The 11,796-nt window shown below is 39.6% G+C and overlaps 1 protein-coding gene across 3 annotated transcripts in view; it reads left to right on the top strand.

Moving 5' to 3' along the window:
- The first annotated feature begins 989 nt into the window (after positions 1 to 989).
- LOC123752114 (uncharacterized) overlaps positions 990 to 11,796 on the top strand; it is a 197,564-nt gene continuing 186,757 nt past the window's right edge. For all 3 annotated transcript variants that reach the window (XM_069317005.1, XM_069317004.1, XM_069317006.1), the window contains exon 1: positions 990 to 1,142. The gene's annotated coding sequence lies outside the window, so the exon portion shown is untranslated. The remainder of the gene's footprint in view (positions 1,143 to 11,796) is intronic.

The following is an 11,796-nucleotide window of genomic DNA, read 5'->3' as shown; positions in this document are numbered from 1 at the left end:
CACAGTAACACACCAGGTGATTGTCCCTCACAGTAACACACCAGGTGACTGTCCCTCACAGTAATAAATATGCCCGTCCCTAAATACCCTAGTTTTTGTATTTATGGTGAGTTGTTCGACTTAAACAATAACATTATAAATAAATAAACATAAATAAAGAAAGTCGTACAACTCACCATAAATATCCAAATAACGGAACTATTCATTCTACCCTCCATAAGAGTAAGAACAAGACGGGAAAGTGAAGATGCCAACGTTGACGACACTGCTTAAAGCATCATGTTTACTTCACCTGATTAATCTGTGTATTCTTCCCCCATTTTTCGCTTTATTCGTCCTGTTGTGCGCATTTTTCTTTCTCCCTTTTGCGCCGTACTCTTCATCTGGTTGTATTTGTATGTTCCTGACCCCCCCCTGATGGTATCAATCCAATACCCCCAGTACAGTCCCATCACGTGAGAATGACCCATGTATGTTCGTAACGTTGTGTAAATTTATAATTAGTGTAATATATTTTTCAGTTAATTCTTCTTCTAGTTCACCTAGAACAATGATGACACTTGGAGAAATCCTCTTCCAATTAAACCAAGATGCAAGAGCACTAGTCAGTGGAATAGAAACCCTAAACAAGAAAATAATCAAAACTGAATACGACGTCATATTCAATGAAACATGTCTATATGAAAAACCTGCCTCCTGCCTCCCCAGCCTGTCTGCCGTCCTGCTAGCCTGGGCCACTATCGTGATCGCTTGCCACCCCACCTGCCATCATATCTGCACGTGTGCCTACTGTCCAGCCTTCCTGCCTCCCTCCGGACATGACTCTCAGTCTACCTGCTGTCCTGCTAAGCAGTTAGACTGCCTGCAACAATACCAATTGTTGAACAACACCCATTACCGCATGGTGCGGTAATGGGTGTTTTTCTGCACCCATTGAAGCACTACTTCGTTATCTGACCACACTATTGTTTGTTGAAAGCGTATGTTGGCAATGTTCGAAAATGTTCTTATCGGTTATCTGATCCGGTAAGATTACTTCTTATCTGTTCAGATAAGAGGCTCGCCTCATTCCTTAGAGTAAAGCTGTGAGTTCAAGTTGTGGCAAGGATCGTTTCTACACCGATGCCAATCTTGCTTTTGAAGTAAGTAAATTTACTTGTTTGTTACATACTAATTAAACTATTATGCCTTAAGCTCTTACTGAAGCATCACAGATCACTTGTAGACTAAGTAATTGATCCTTGTGGATAGTACTTTACTTGTTAACTTGATATTTTCTGGGGAATTCAATGTTTGTACTAACCCCTCCCCCTTTTCTTGGAGCTTGAGGGTAAGAGAATCATCCCATCAAATCTTATCAAACCATGCATTTAAAATTTTCCCATAATGGTCTAAATAGTCGTGAGGGGTCGAAAGGTTTGCACACTTGAGAAAGTAATTTCCTCTTATTTAAGTTGTTACTTTCTTTAGTAACCGAGTCATGTGTTATTAAATCTGAATTTCCCATCCAACACCAAGTACTATCACTTGTTGAGGCACTTGGTAGCCAGGAAATTCGGTTTCTATTTATTTATTTATTTATTCAGTTAGAAGCCCAAGATTTGAGAGGCATTAGCTCCCATCAACTCTCGATTGATTTCCTTATAAATGTTCATCAGCTCTTGTTCATTGCTGGTTGTTCCTGGGAATTTATCCTCAAATACATTGTTACAAATCTTAGCTTTAAACTGGCTCGTTGACTTCTTCAGTATGTATCTAAAGCTGCTTGTATCAGAAACAGTGAAGTAGGTGCACCTAACAATGCCGAGGCAAATAAATGTGTGACTAGAGGACTATTGGAATCTTTTAGATCCTTCAACCAAAGAAACTTGGTTTAGTTTCGGTTCTCGTCTTGGAGGCCTACCCTAAGGAAAGCTTGGTCATGTCAGCAGTGTATGCATGCATTCCTCCACTGAATTTTATCAGCACATCGCATAGCTTCTATGTTAGGCTTGGTCCTGTTAGTAATCATTTAAGGTGATACTGTTTTGTTGTGTTTTTGTCTTGCTACGAACCCTTCATTAACCGGGTTCGTTTAATGTACGATCCTTCTCAAGGTCAGAGATCCATAGCCTTGGTGGAAATGTGGTGTAATGTTTAAGGTAAGAAATTAAATAACACTTAAAATTACTCGTTCTTATTATCTACAACTACCATTATATACAAGATTCTAAAGAGGTCGTCCAATGCATTACTAGCCATCATGCTAGCTAGCTTCAAAGATGACGGACACTATGTACACTCCTCCGACGAGGTCTTCAGCACAACAATAGCAATCATGTTAGCTGCAGTTATGGTGACATTATCAAGCACCCCCACTAGCTCACTCGCTAGCATGCTCAAATCGTGAAGTCTTCCAGCGTTCTACTAGCTCACTCGCTAGCATGCTCAAATCGTGAAGTCTTCCAGCGTTCTACTAGCTCACTCGCTAGCATGCTCAGATCGTGAAGTCTTCCAGCATTCTACTAGCTCACTCGCTAGCATGCTCAAATCGTGAAGTCTTCCAGCGTTCTACTAGCTCACTCGCTAGCATGCTCAAATCGTGAAGTCTTCCAGCGTTCTACTAGCTCACTCGCTAGCATTCTCAAACAGTGAAATCTTCCATTTCTCTGCTAACCTTCTGGCTAGAACATTCAAACAATGAAGCCCTCTGCGCTCTACTAGCCCTCTGGATAGCACACTCTAATTGTGACATCCACAGCTCTCCACTAGCCCTCTGGCTATTACGTCTCAATATCGGCAAAGGTCCACTCTCTCTCCTTCACTGTTGTCTATATCCAGTCACCAGTACCTCATCACCTACCAGAAACAACAGACTAGAAGACGGGAAATTGATATTAATGGGAGGGTCAACTGTTTAACTCGGAACCTGGATCATAGATGGTGTCATGGTCCGTCACATGCCCTGCAGTTCAAAACTATTCTCAGTGGAGTATTAGCTGAAGATTTTAGTACTGCATGGTGCGGTAAATAGTGTCCCTCCTTAGGATTGTCGTTTTTCACAACTTCTATCAATTTCTGGTTTAATTCCTGTTGTATATTGCCATGGCTGAGTTGGATATGCTCTGGATTTTTCGTGCAGTCTCAACACCTGAGATCTCAACAGAGCCTGTGCCACAAACTTATTGGTGGACAATTAAGGTTGATCAAAGCGCCATGGTAGTCAGATCCAGTATTGGTTGTCCATGTAAACCACTCACATAGTGGTTTACATCCAAATAGTTCTGGTACACAGTTTGATCATCTAGACCTAATTGTTTTGGTTTGGTACCAAGAGTGTCCAGATCCCAGAGTATGTGTATTTGCAAGAAGTGTAAATATTGACAAAATGCAGGCTGCAACAGTGTACAGTTTGACTAGGAGCAGACTGTAGTAGTGAACATGGCGACGAGGTGCAGTCTGTAATAGTATTCAGTGACCAAGTGAAGGCGGTTGCAGTGTACAGAATGATAAGGTGCATGCTGAAGCAGTGTTCAAAGCCACGAGGTGCAGGCTGTAGCAGTGTACAAATTTACGAGGTACAGGCTGTATGAATAATTAACAGCCCCAGCACTGTTAAAGCTCAGTTGATTTTTTTGTTAACTCTGCACTGTGTTAGATATTGTTCCAGGTAGGGACGTTCCCACAGTCCTGACATTCCTCTCATCTGCTGTGATCTGGAAGCCCATTTTCCATGTAAATGGGCACCCAAGCCTCTTTCGGTTAAGCTGCACTTTTGTTTCTCTATTGAACCATTTCATCAAAATCAGTGGTTTGCAGTCGGTTGAATTCGTGTACCATCCCGAAGATTCTAATGTTCCAGCTTGTGCATTATGGTCACTGTACATGTGCATTGCTCTATTCCTAATTATTTTCTGTGTTTGCAAAGACTCTGTGGTATATATTTGTCTACATTCCTCCTTTTAGTTACAAGTTTTGCATTTTCATCTGCATTGTCATTTACTGGCATTTCTAAACGTGTCTCTAGTTCATAAGTATTGAACAACCTAGACGTTTGAGTGTTTGCATTAATGCTATAACATTTGTGGTCAGATGGATGTTGCGACGTAAATTTTCTTCTTGCAAGATTTCAGTGCTAGTTATCCAATCTTTATTTATTTTTTTATGTATATATATATATTCAGGAATGTACATTGGGTTTATGAGAAGACGAAACATTGATGTATTTACATTCCTCTAAAGCCACTAACACGCATAGCGTTTCGGGCAGGTTCTTAATCTAACAGATAATTTTAAGTAGGTAATTTCTAGCAAAATTGAACAAATGCTATACATTGTAAGTACATTGATACATTGTAAGAAAATTTGACGAAGATTAGTAGGTACATTAAAGTAAGATATAAAGTTATCAACAGGTACATTGTAGCATAATTTGAGAATTATTCCAAGGTATAATGAAGTAAAATATGCGTTCAATATAACAACCATGATATAAGATGATAGCAGTGATTACAATGGTGAGGTTGTATGTCTTAGGAACATATATTGGGGGAGTGGGTAGCACAAGATACAGTGCGAGGTAAACGCACTAGGTAGGAAACTATGAAGATGAAATTAGGTACTATTTGGTTTTATTTTTGAATAAGACAAAAGTTGGAGTTTTTCATTTCGTTAGGGAGTGAGTTCCATAGACTAGATCCTTTATTTGCTGAGAGAGTTTACACAGATTAAGTTTGATTCTGGGGATATCAAAGAGATATTTATTTGTGGTGTGGTGATTATGGGTTCTGTTACATCTGTCCAGGAAGAGTTTCAGAAGAGGGTTTGCATTTAAGAACATGGTTTTGTAAATGTAAATGGCACAAGAGAATGTGTGGAGTGAGTTTATGTTTTGCATGTTTAGGGATTTAAACAGAGGGGCTGCGTATCGTCTGAAAGCAGAGTTCGTTATTGTTCTGATAGCAAATGTTTGCTCGGTGATGATGGGCTTGAGGTAGTTTGCAGTAGTTGAACCTCATGCACAGATACCGTACGTAAGATAAGGATAGATTAGCGCGTAGTATAGTGAGAGGAGAGCAGAGTTTGGAATATAATATCTGATTTTAGAGATAAGTATGATAACGTGTTGTCGGTGTTCAGCAAGAGCATGTTTCAAACCCTTCAAAATGGCAAGGTACTCTGAATGTAAATCGAAAACCCGTTTAAGAGTCTCAAACTAACTAAACAATTTCCTGTCAGAACTGCAGCTCCAGATTCTTGTTTGTGCTGGTCTAGTTATCCGCCTGTTAAGTACATATAGTTGTCAGATAAGAAATGTGCTTCTATATTCATTTCTGCAATGATGCTTAGCAGATGGGGAGTTAGTCTGATTCATTTTTTTTTGAAGAGTCATAATCTTAAGTCTGCTGGCAACAATTCTCAAGGGGCTTGCTTAATGAAGTCTGCATGTGTTACATCGACGCCATCCCCTGAGATTGTATTTGTGATGTGGGAATATTGATACTGTTTACATCCACTATAACTGGAAGTCCTTCTTTTATGAGCTATTTCTTGATTGAATACATCGTTAAGTGAACTCTTCCCTGGTCTCCTAGATACAGAAATTCTGTAACCCACCACCACCACCGCCATTCCACCCTTACTTCTACCTTCCACCACTACCACCATTTTCCATTACACTGCACATCGATTACCAATCCTCTACCTCACCCCCCCCTACCAGCCCAACATACTATGGCGCCTCCCACCAACAGCACACTACCACCTTTCTCCTATCCCTAAGTTTCGCACTTTCAGCTCGTCATCACCTTGTAAACTTTCTATCCCGTCTCAACAGATAGAGCTCCATCGACATCATAAAACGTTTAGTCTTCCACGCATTTCGTTTGTACATAATAAATAGAAACTGTTCTTCATAACCTAACTGAGCAGTTTATAGAGAATAAATATCCTTCACTCACCATGAGTTCTTAACGCCAGGTTATAAAACATTCCACACGAGTGTTATCACTCAATCTACGCACTAAGCAGACAAAAAGGAAGGAAAACTGGTAGTAGAACTTCAGTTTCCTCACCAGTTCTACAAATGGTCATTGTTTTTCTATGTAGATTCGTACTACTCGTTTTCACTCAAGGTATGTTTCATTGTGTCGGGAGACAGGAAGCCAGAGTGTATTCATACACATTAGGCTTTTATCGAGGTGTCCCCCCCCCCTCAGGTCGAATTACTGACCCCGCCCAGTATGCAACCCCACAACACGCTGACTAACTCCTGAGTAACTACTTACTGCTGGGTAAAAGGAATTATTCCCAACCATTTATGTCGTACCCAGGATTCGAACCAGGAATTCTCGATTGTAAATATATGTGCACAATCAAGAATTCCGGGATCGAAATATGTAGATGAATATGTTGTTCATCCACATCTTTCTCCAGATAAACGCAACATTACACATTTCAACAGTGCGTGTCAAAAGGAAAAAAAGAGATAAGAGAGAAAGTAATACATCTTGCAACAAGTGTTAGGCTTACCAGCCACCGTTACAGTCTTTGACATCTAGATTTTTGTTCTAACATTAACCTACCTAATGTAATGAAGAGTGAGGACAGGAACTCTATTGTCGCGGACAAAGCCTCCAAATGTAACATATATACAGGAGCTGAGGCCCACTGTCCAAAACAGACGAGGCTACTGTTATAACCCCAGTCACATGAGTAAGGCTCGTGCTGTTGTTACAGTCATTTAGTATTTAAGGTAGCCTGACAATATTATAAAGTATTTCTATGGGATACATTTAAACGACTGTTTAAAAATATAACAACACCAGTTTACTGGATGATGGGTAACACAAAATAAAATATACATAATCAAAGTTAATTTCTTGGCAAAATGAGTAATATTAATCACTTCTGGGCTAATTACCACTGACTCAAAAATACTATACATATGGCTTATAATATGGTTACTTGACTAATCAGACTCGCCATCAACACATAAGTACAATAATAAAAACTACAAAGACTTTACTAAGAACACGTTCAGTCAGACCAAACGCACCTCAGCTACTGTACCCACAACACTTACCTCCTCACACAGACGCGTGACGCTCACACAATAGCCAGAACTTGTCTGATAAGAACTCTTAACAACACACTAAATATGGAAGTAAACACTCCCAAATGGGTTCGAACATAAATATGTAATATCTTGTAAGTCTAGAAAATAACTCACATATAATAAATTTCATAAAGATAAATAATACATTATATAACATAATGCAAAATTAGCAACAGTGACGCGCACCACCACTCTCGTCAACTCACACGTCCTGCACAGGTCCACTTATCAGGCACGCACATGAGCACCTCCCATACAACATACAATTGTATACAATACACTATAGTATACAATATTCTGTAAGACAATGTTATAATATAACATAACACATATGCAAATAAAGCACAATATGCAAATTAAAACATATGACAACTGAGGTGGAATGAATATAATATTCTGAATATGTAATTATCAGTGAGAATCAGGTAATTGTAACAGCTACTCCCACTCCCTTACATTAATATAAAAAGGTCTATCTATCTACCTATCTATCTACTGGGATAGGGATGCAGCTACCTCCGTGTAGCCTTCTTCATAGAACCACCAAATCAGGGTGCGGGAGAATCTTGCTGACCACCTGTTGTCGGTACTTACACTGCAAGTCTGCTTTCCTGATATTCGTTCTTAGGTTTCTGCAATTCGTCATTAAGCCTCCAAACTCTGTATCTCTCTCACGAATCGTTTAATCCAGCTAATTAGTATCCAGCCCCACTTCTAAATCCTTCTCCAACCATGGTCGTTAAGGCAGGAACCAATAATAGTTAATATGCATATGTATATATTTACTTGGAAAAATTATATATGTACAACTCAACTCACAACTTTTCTTCTTAAAGGTAATCAGCAACAATATGTACTGTATAAACTCAAGGCTTCTCCAATGAGCAATCGCTACCAAAATTTAATGCCTCCAGAGCTCCTATAATCTTTAAGCTTAATATTGAAGTTCTTGCGAGGCAGGATCAGGTATAACATTTGGGGTTTACGGCTCATGCTCGGTGATATGGAAAATTTATTTACTGAGACTTATATAAAATATATATAAATGTAATAATTTTCCCTGTATTTTAATGTAAATTTATTCTCCAATTTTTGTAAATCGTTTATAGGTAAATAAGTATAACATTCAGGTTTTTTTTTTTTTTAAAGATCTTGTTCTGTACTACTAAGAATTTCACTACTAAGAGTTCACTAAGAATTTTAATGTATAATTGCCTTGTAAAACTTATATATATGTAATTTATATTGTATTTTCTTAAATATAAAAAAAAAATCTGTTCTGGCTAGCCTAGCCCCCCTTGTAAATAGACAAAACGAATTGTTGTTTTTTCCTCAAAGTAAACGAATCATACCAACACCTTAGTACTTATCACATAATAATAATAATCTTCAGGTTGCTAGTATCTTAACACATATACGCAAATATATTATCTCAATGATAATGATAAGTACTTAAATGTCAACTCATCACAGCCTAACATTATTCACGTTAAAGCGTCAATTCATCATGGCATGATATCACATAAGAATGCATAAATACCACATATAAATTCAGTAATCATTTATATACATATATATATACATATATATATATATATATATATATATATATATATATTATATATATATATATATATATATATATATATATATATATATATATATATATATATATATATATATATTGTGAAGGGAAAGTGTAGGAGTGTAGATGTTCGGCAGTCCTCCAATGGCTGGTGTCAATGCCTAGTCACACTTACAAAAGAGAGATAGACTGCTTGGCTGTTTCTCTGTGGTAAAGTAAGGGAAGACACGCAAAACACATAGTATGAACAATGAAACTTTAATTAATATAGAAAACAAATTAAAAACAAAGACAATCCCTTGGCTATGTACACTGCAAACAAACAAGTCAAAAATATATAACATAAATGAAGAATAGGGATGACGTTACTCTACAATAATATAAAGACAAAGTGATTAAACAGGTGCTGAGAATATAGCGCTAGCTGAGGAACATCCACCTGATAGACAGCGTATATCAGTTAGTTGTTCACGGCTTGAGAGCACAAGGATATTCTGACTTCAATGGCTGGTTCAAGCCCAGACATCGACTTGTAGAGGGCGCTGAGGTGCAGGTATGCAGTCAGCGAGTCACCAATCAGAAGCAGGCAAGCTGGGAATGGTAGTTTGCTGGTTGATGACGGAGCCAGCATGGAGGGAGTGTGGAGTAGGGGGGAGTCTTGGGTACGATTGCCTCCTGGTCAAAATGTTTTTTGCTACTGGTAGACGTATCTTGAAGGTAGCATCTTATTGTTGTATAATATACGTAACTTTATGTAGAGAAGAGCAGGCTCAACCTCTCTTGAAAGAGATTATCGTCACAACTCTCCCCCGAAGCTTGCTCTAATGGGTGAAGTTACGTCTTCAGATGGTAGAGTGGCAGGTGGAGCTGCCTCTACGTCATAGACTCTGGAGAGGGCGTCTGCTATGATGTTGTGAGAACCCTTGATGTAGAAGATATCCAGGTTGAATTTCTGCAGATACAAAGCCCATCGTAGAAGTCGTTGATTGTTGAATTGGGCTTGCTGCAGGAAGCATAGGGGATTGTGGTACGAGTAGATGGTGGTAGACCGAGCACTTTGTAGGTACAATTCAAAGTGCTGTAAGTTCAGGACAACGGAGAGAAGTTCCTTTTCGATAGTGCTGTAGTTCTTCTGGTGAGGTATATATAAAATAGATAGGGGTAGGAACCAGATACCAGATACAAGGTATCATTTGGGAGACAAAATACTTCAGTACTTCAGGAGTCAGAGAGAGAGAAAGACCTGGGGGTTGATATCACGCAAGACCTGTCCCCTGAAGCTCATATCAAGAGGATAACATCAGCGGCATATGCCACGTTGGCTAACATAAGAACGGCATTTAAAAACTTGTGTAATTATATACCACATATGTCAGACCAATCCTGGAGTATGCGGCTCCAGCATGGAGTCCATATCTAGTCAAGCATAAGACTAAACTGGAAAAGGTTCAAAGGTTTGCCACCAGACTAGTACCCGAGCTGAGAGGTATGAGCTATGAGGAGAGACTATGGGAATTAAACCTCATTTCGTTGGAAGACAGAAGAGTTAAGGGGGACATGATCACCACATTCAAGATTCTCAAGGGAATCGACAGGGTAGATAAAGACAGGTTATTTAACACAAGGGGCACACGCACTAGGGGACACAGGTGGAAACTGAGTGCCCAAATGAGCCACAGAGATATTAGAAAGAACTTTTTTAGTGTCAGAGTGGTTGACAAATGGAATGCATTAGGAAGTGGTGTGGTGGAGGCTGACTCCATACACAGTTTCAAGTGTAGATATGAGAGAGCCCAGTAGGCTCAGGAACCTGTACACCTGTTGATTGACGGTTGAGAGGCGGGACCAAAGAGCCAGAGCTCAACCCCCACAAGCACAACTAGGTGAGTACTTAGCTTATTAACACAGAATAAGGTGAGAGAAGAGAGGAGGGGAGAAGCCCACAAGGTTGTATGACCTTCTAGTCCAGGAGCACAGCCAAGAAAGGAGAAGGAGAAGCTCTCTAGCTCCTCCATTTATTTATTTATTTATTTATTTATGCATATACAAGAATGTACATAAGGAATGTGAGGATACAATTATGGTAATTACAGTCTTGTAAAGCCACTAGCACGCGCAGCGTTTCGGGCAGAAATGTAATTACTTGCTGCCATGCTTGCTGCCATGCTTGCTGCCTGAAAGATACTCAACTGATCGTACAGTAACAATCATTACAAGTCTTCCCAAATATTCATTTACTTGTTACTTTAACAATTCTAAGAATAGCTAACAACTAGCTCTATATTATATTAATATTCATTAAGCACAGAGTCTGCCAGCTCTGTGAACAACAAGATTATTTCTACGTCTGGCAGGGAAGTCGGAAACAAAAACACATCAAGAATACAGGTCCCTTGAATATAAGTATTATTATCAATTAGTATCCCTCTTACATTATCCAATCCTATCAATTGATGTTTTAATATTTATTTAATTAGGACCAACACAAAATACCTCAAGTCAGGGCCTGTCACTATCAAAATGCTTGAGTGCCTGATCCCTGCATGAATATAAAAGAATCCGATTTGACCCCTTGGTTCCCTGGCTTTGCCAATTAAGAAACCAGGGTCGTAACAAACACCAAAACCAGCGTTGCATTGCTTGACGTCGACGTCGACGATGAGGGGCCCTCAACTGCTGTTCAGCAGTGCCGCAGCCATCCAGGGTCTATTTGATCCCAAAAACCTTGCTGCTCTTGAGGAGGCACACATTATCCTCATCCCACCACGACACTATCATGCAGCCAGGATGGTGGTTGTCCGGAGAGCTAGCTCCCTAATCTCAGAAAAAGCTACCATCAACGTCGCCACCAGCATAAATAAACAGAACCCTTCCTTGACTGCTGTCGCATTACAGTTCATTCCTGTGCAGGACAGCCACCTCTCCACCATGATGGTTACATTCACATCGCCTGGGGAAGCTACCTTTGCTGCTACCAACGGCTTCCGGTGCTTTGGCATCAACGTGCACTCCCCGACAGATCAGCAAGGAACACTACTACCAGCTTCGACAATGCTATAAGTGCTATAGCTACGAGCACTTCACGAAAAAGTGTTCGTCTCCAGACCAACGGTGC

This window comes from Procambarus clarkii, chromosome 86, assembly GCF_040958095.1.
Source record: "Procambarus clarkii isolate CNS0578487 chromosome 86, FALCON_Pclarkii_2.0, whole genome shotgun sequence".
NCBI lineage: Eukaryota > Metazoa > Arthropoda > Malacostraca > Decapoda > Cambaridae > Procambarus > Procambarus clarkii.
The sequence above is the reverse complement of the archived record's forward strand: the minus strand, read 5'-3'. Positions and strand labels throughout refer to the sequence as shown.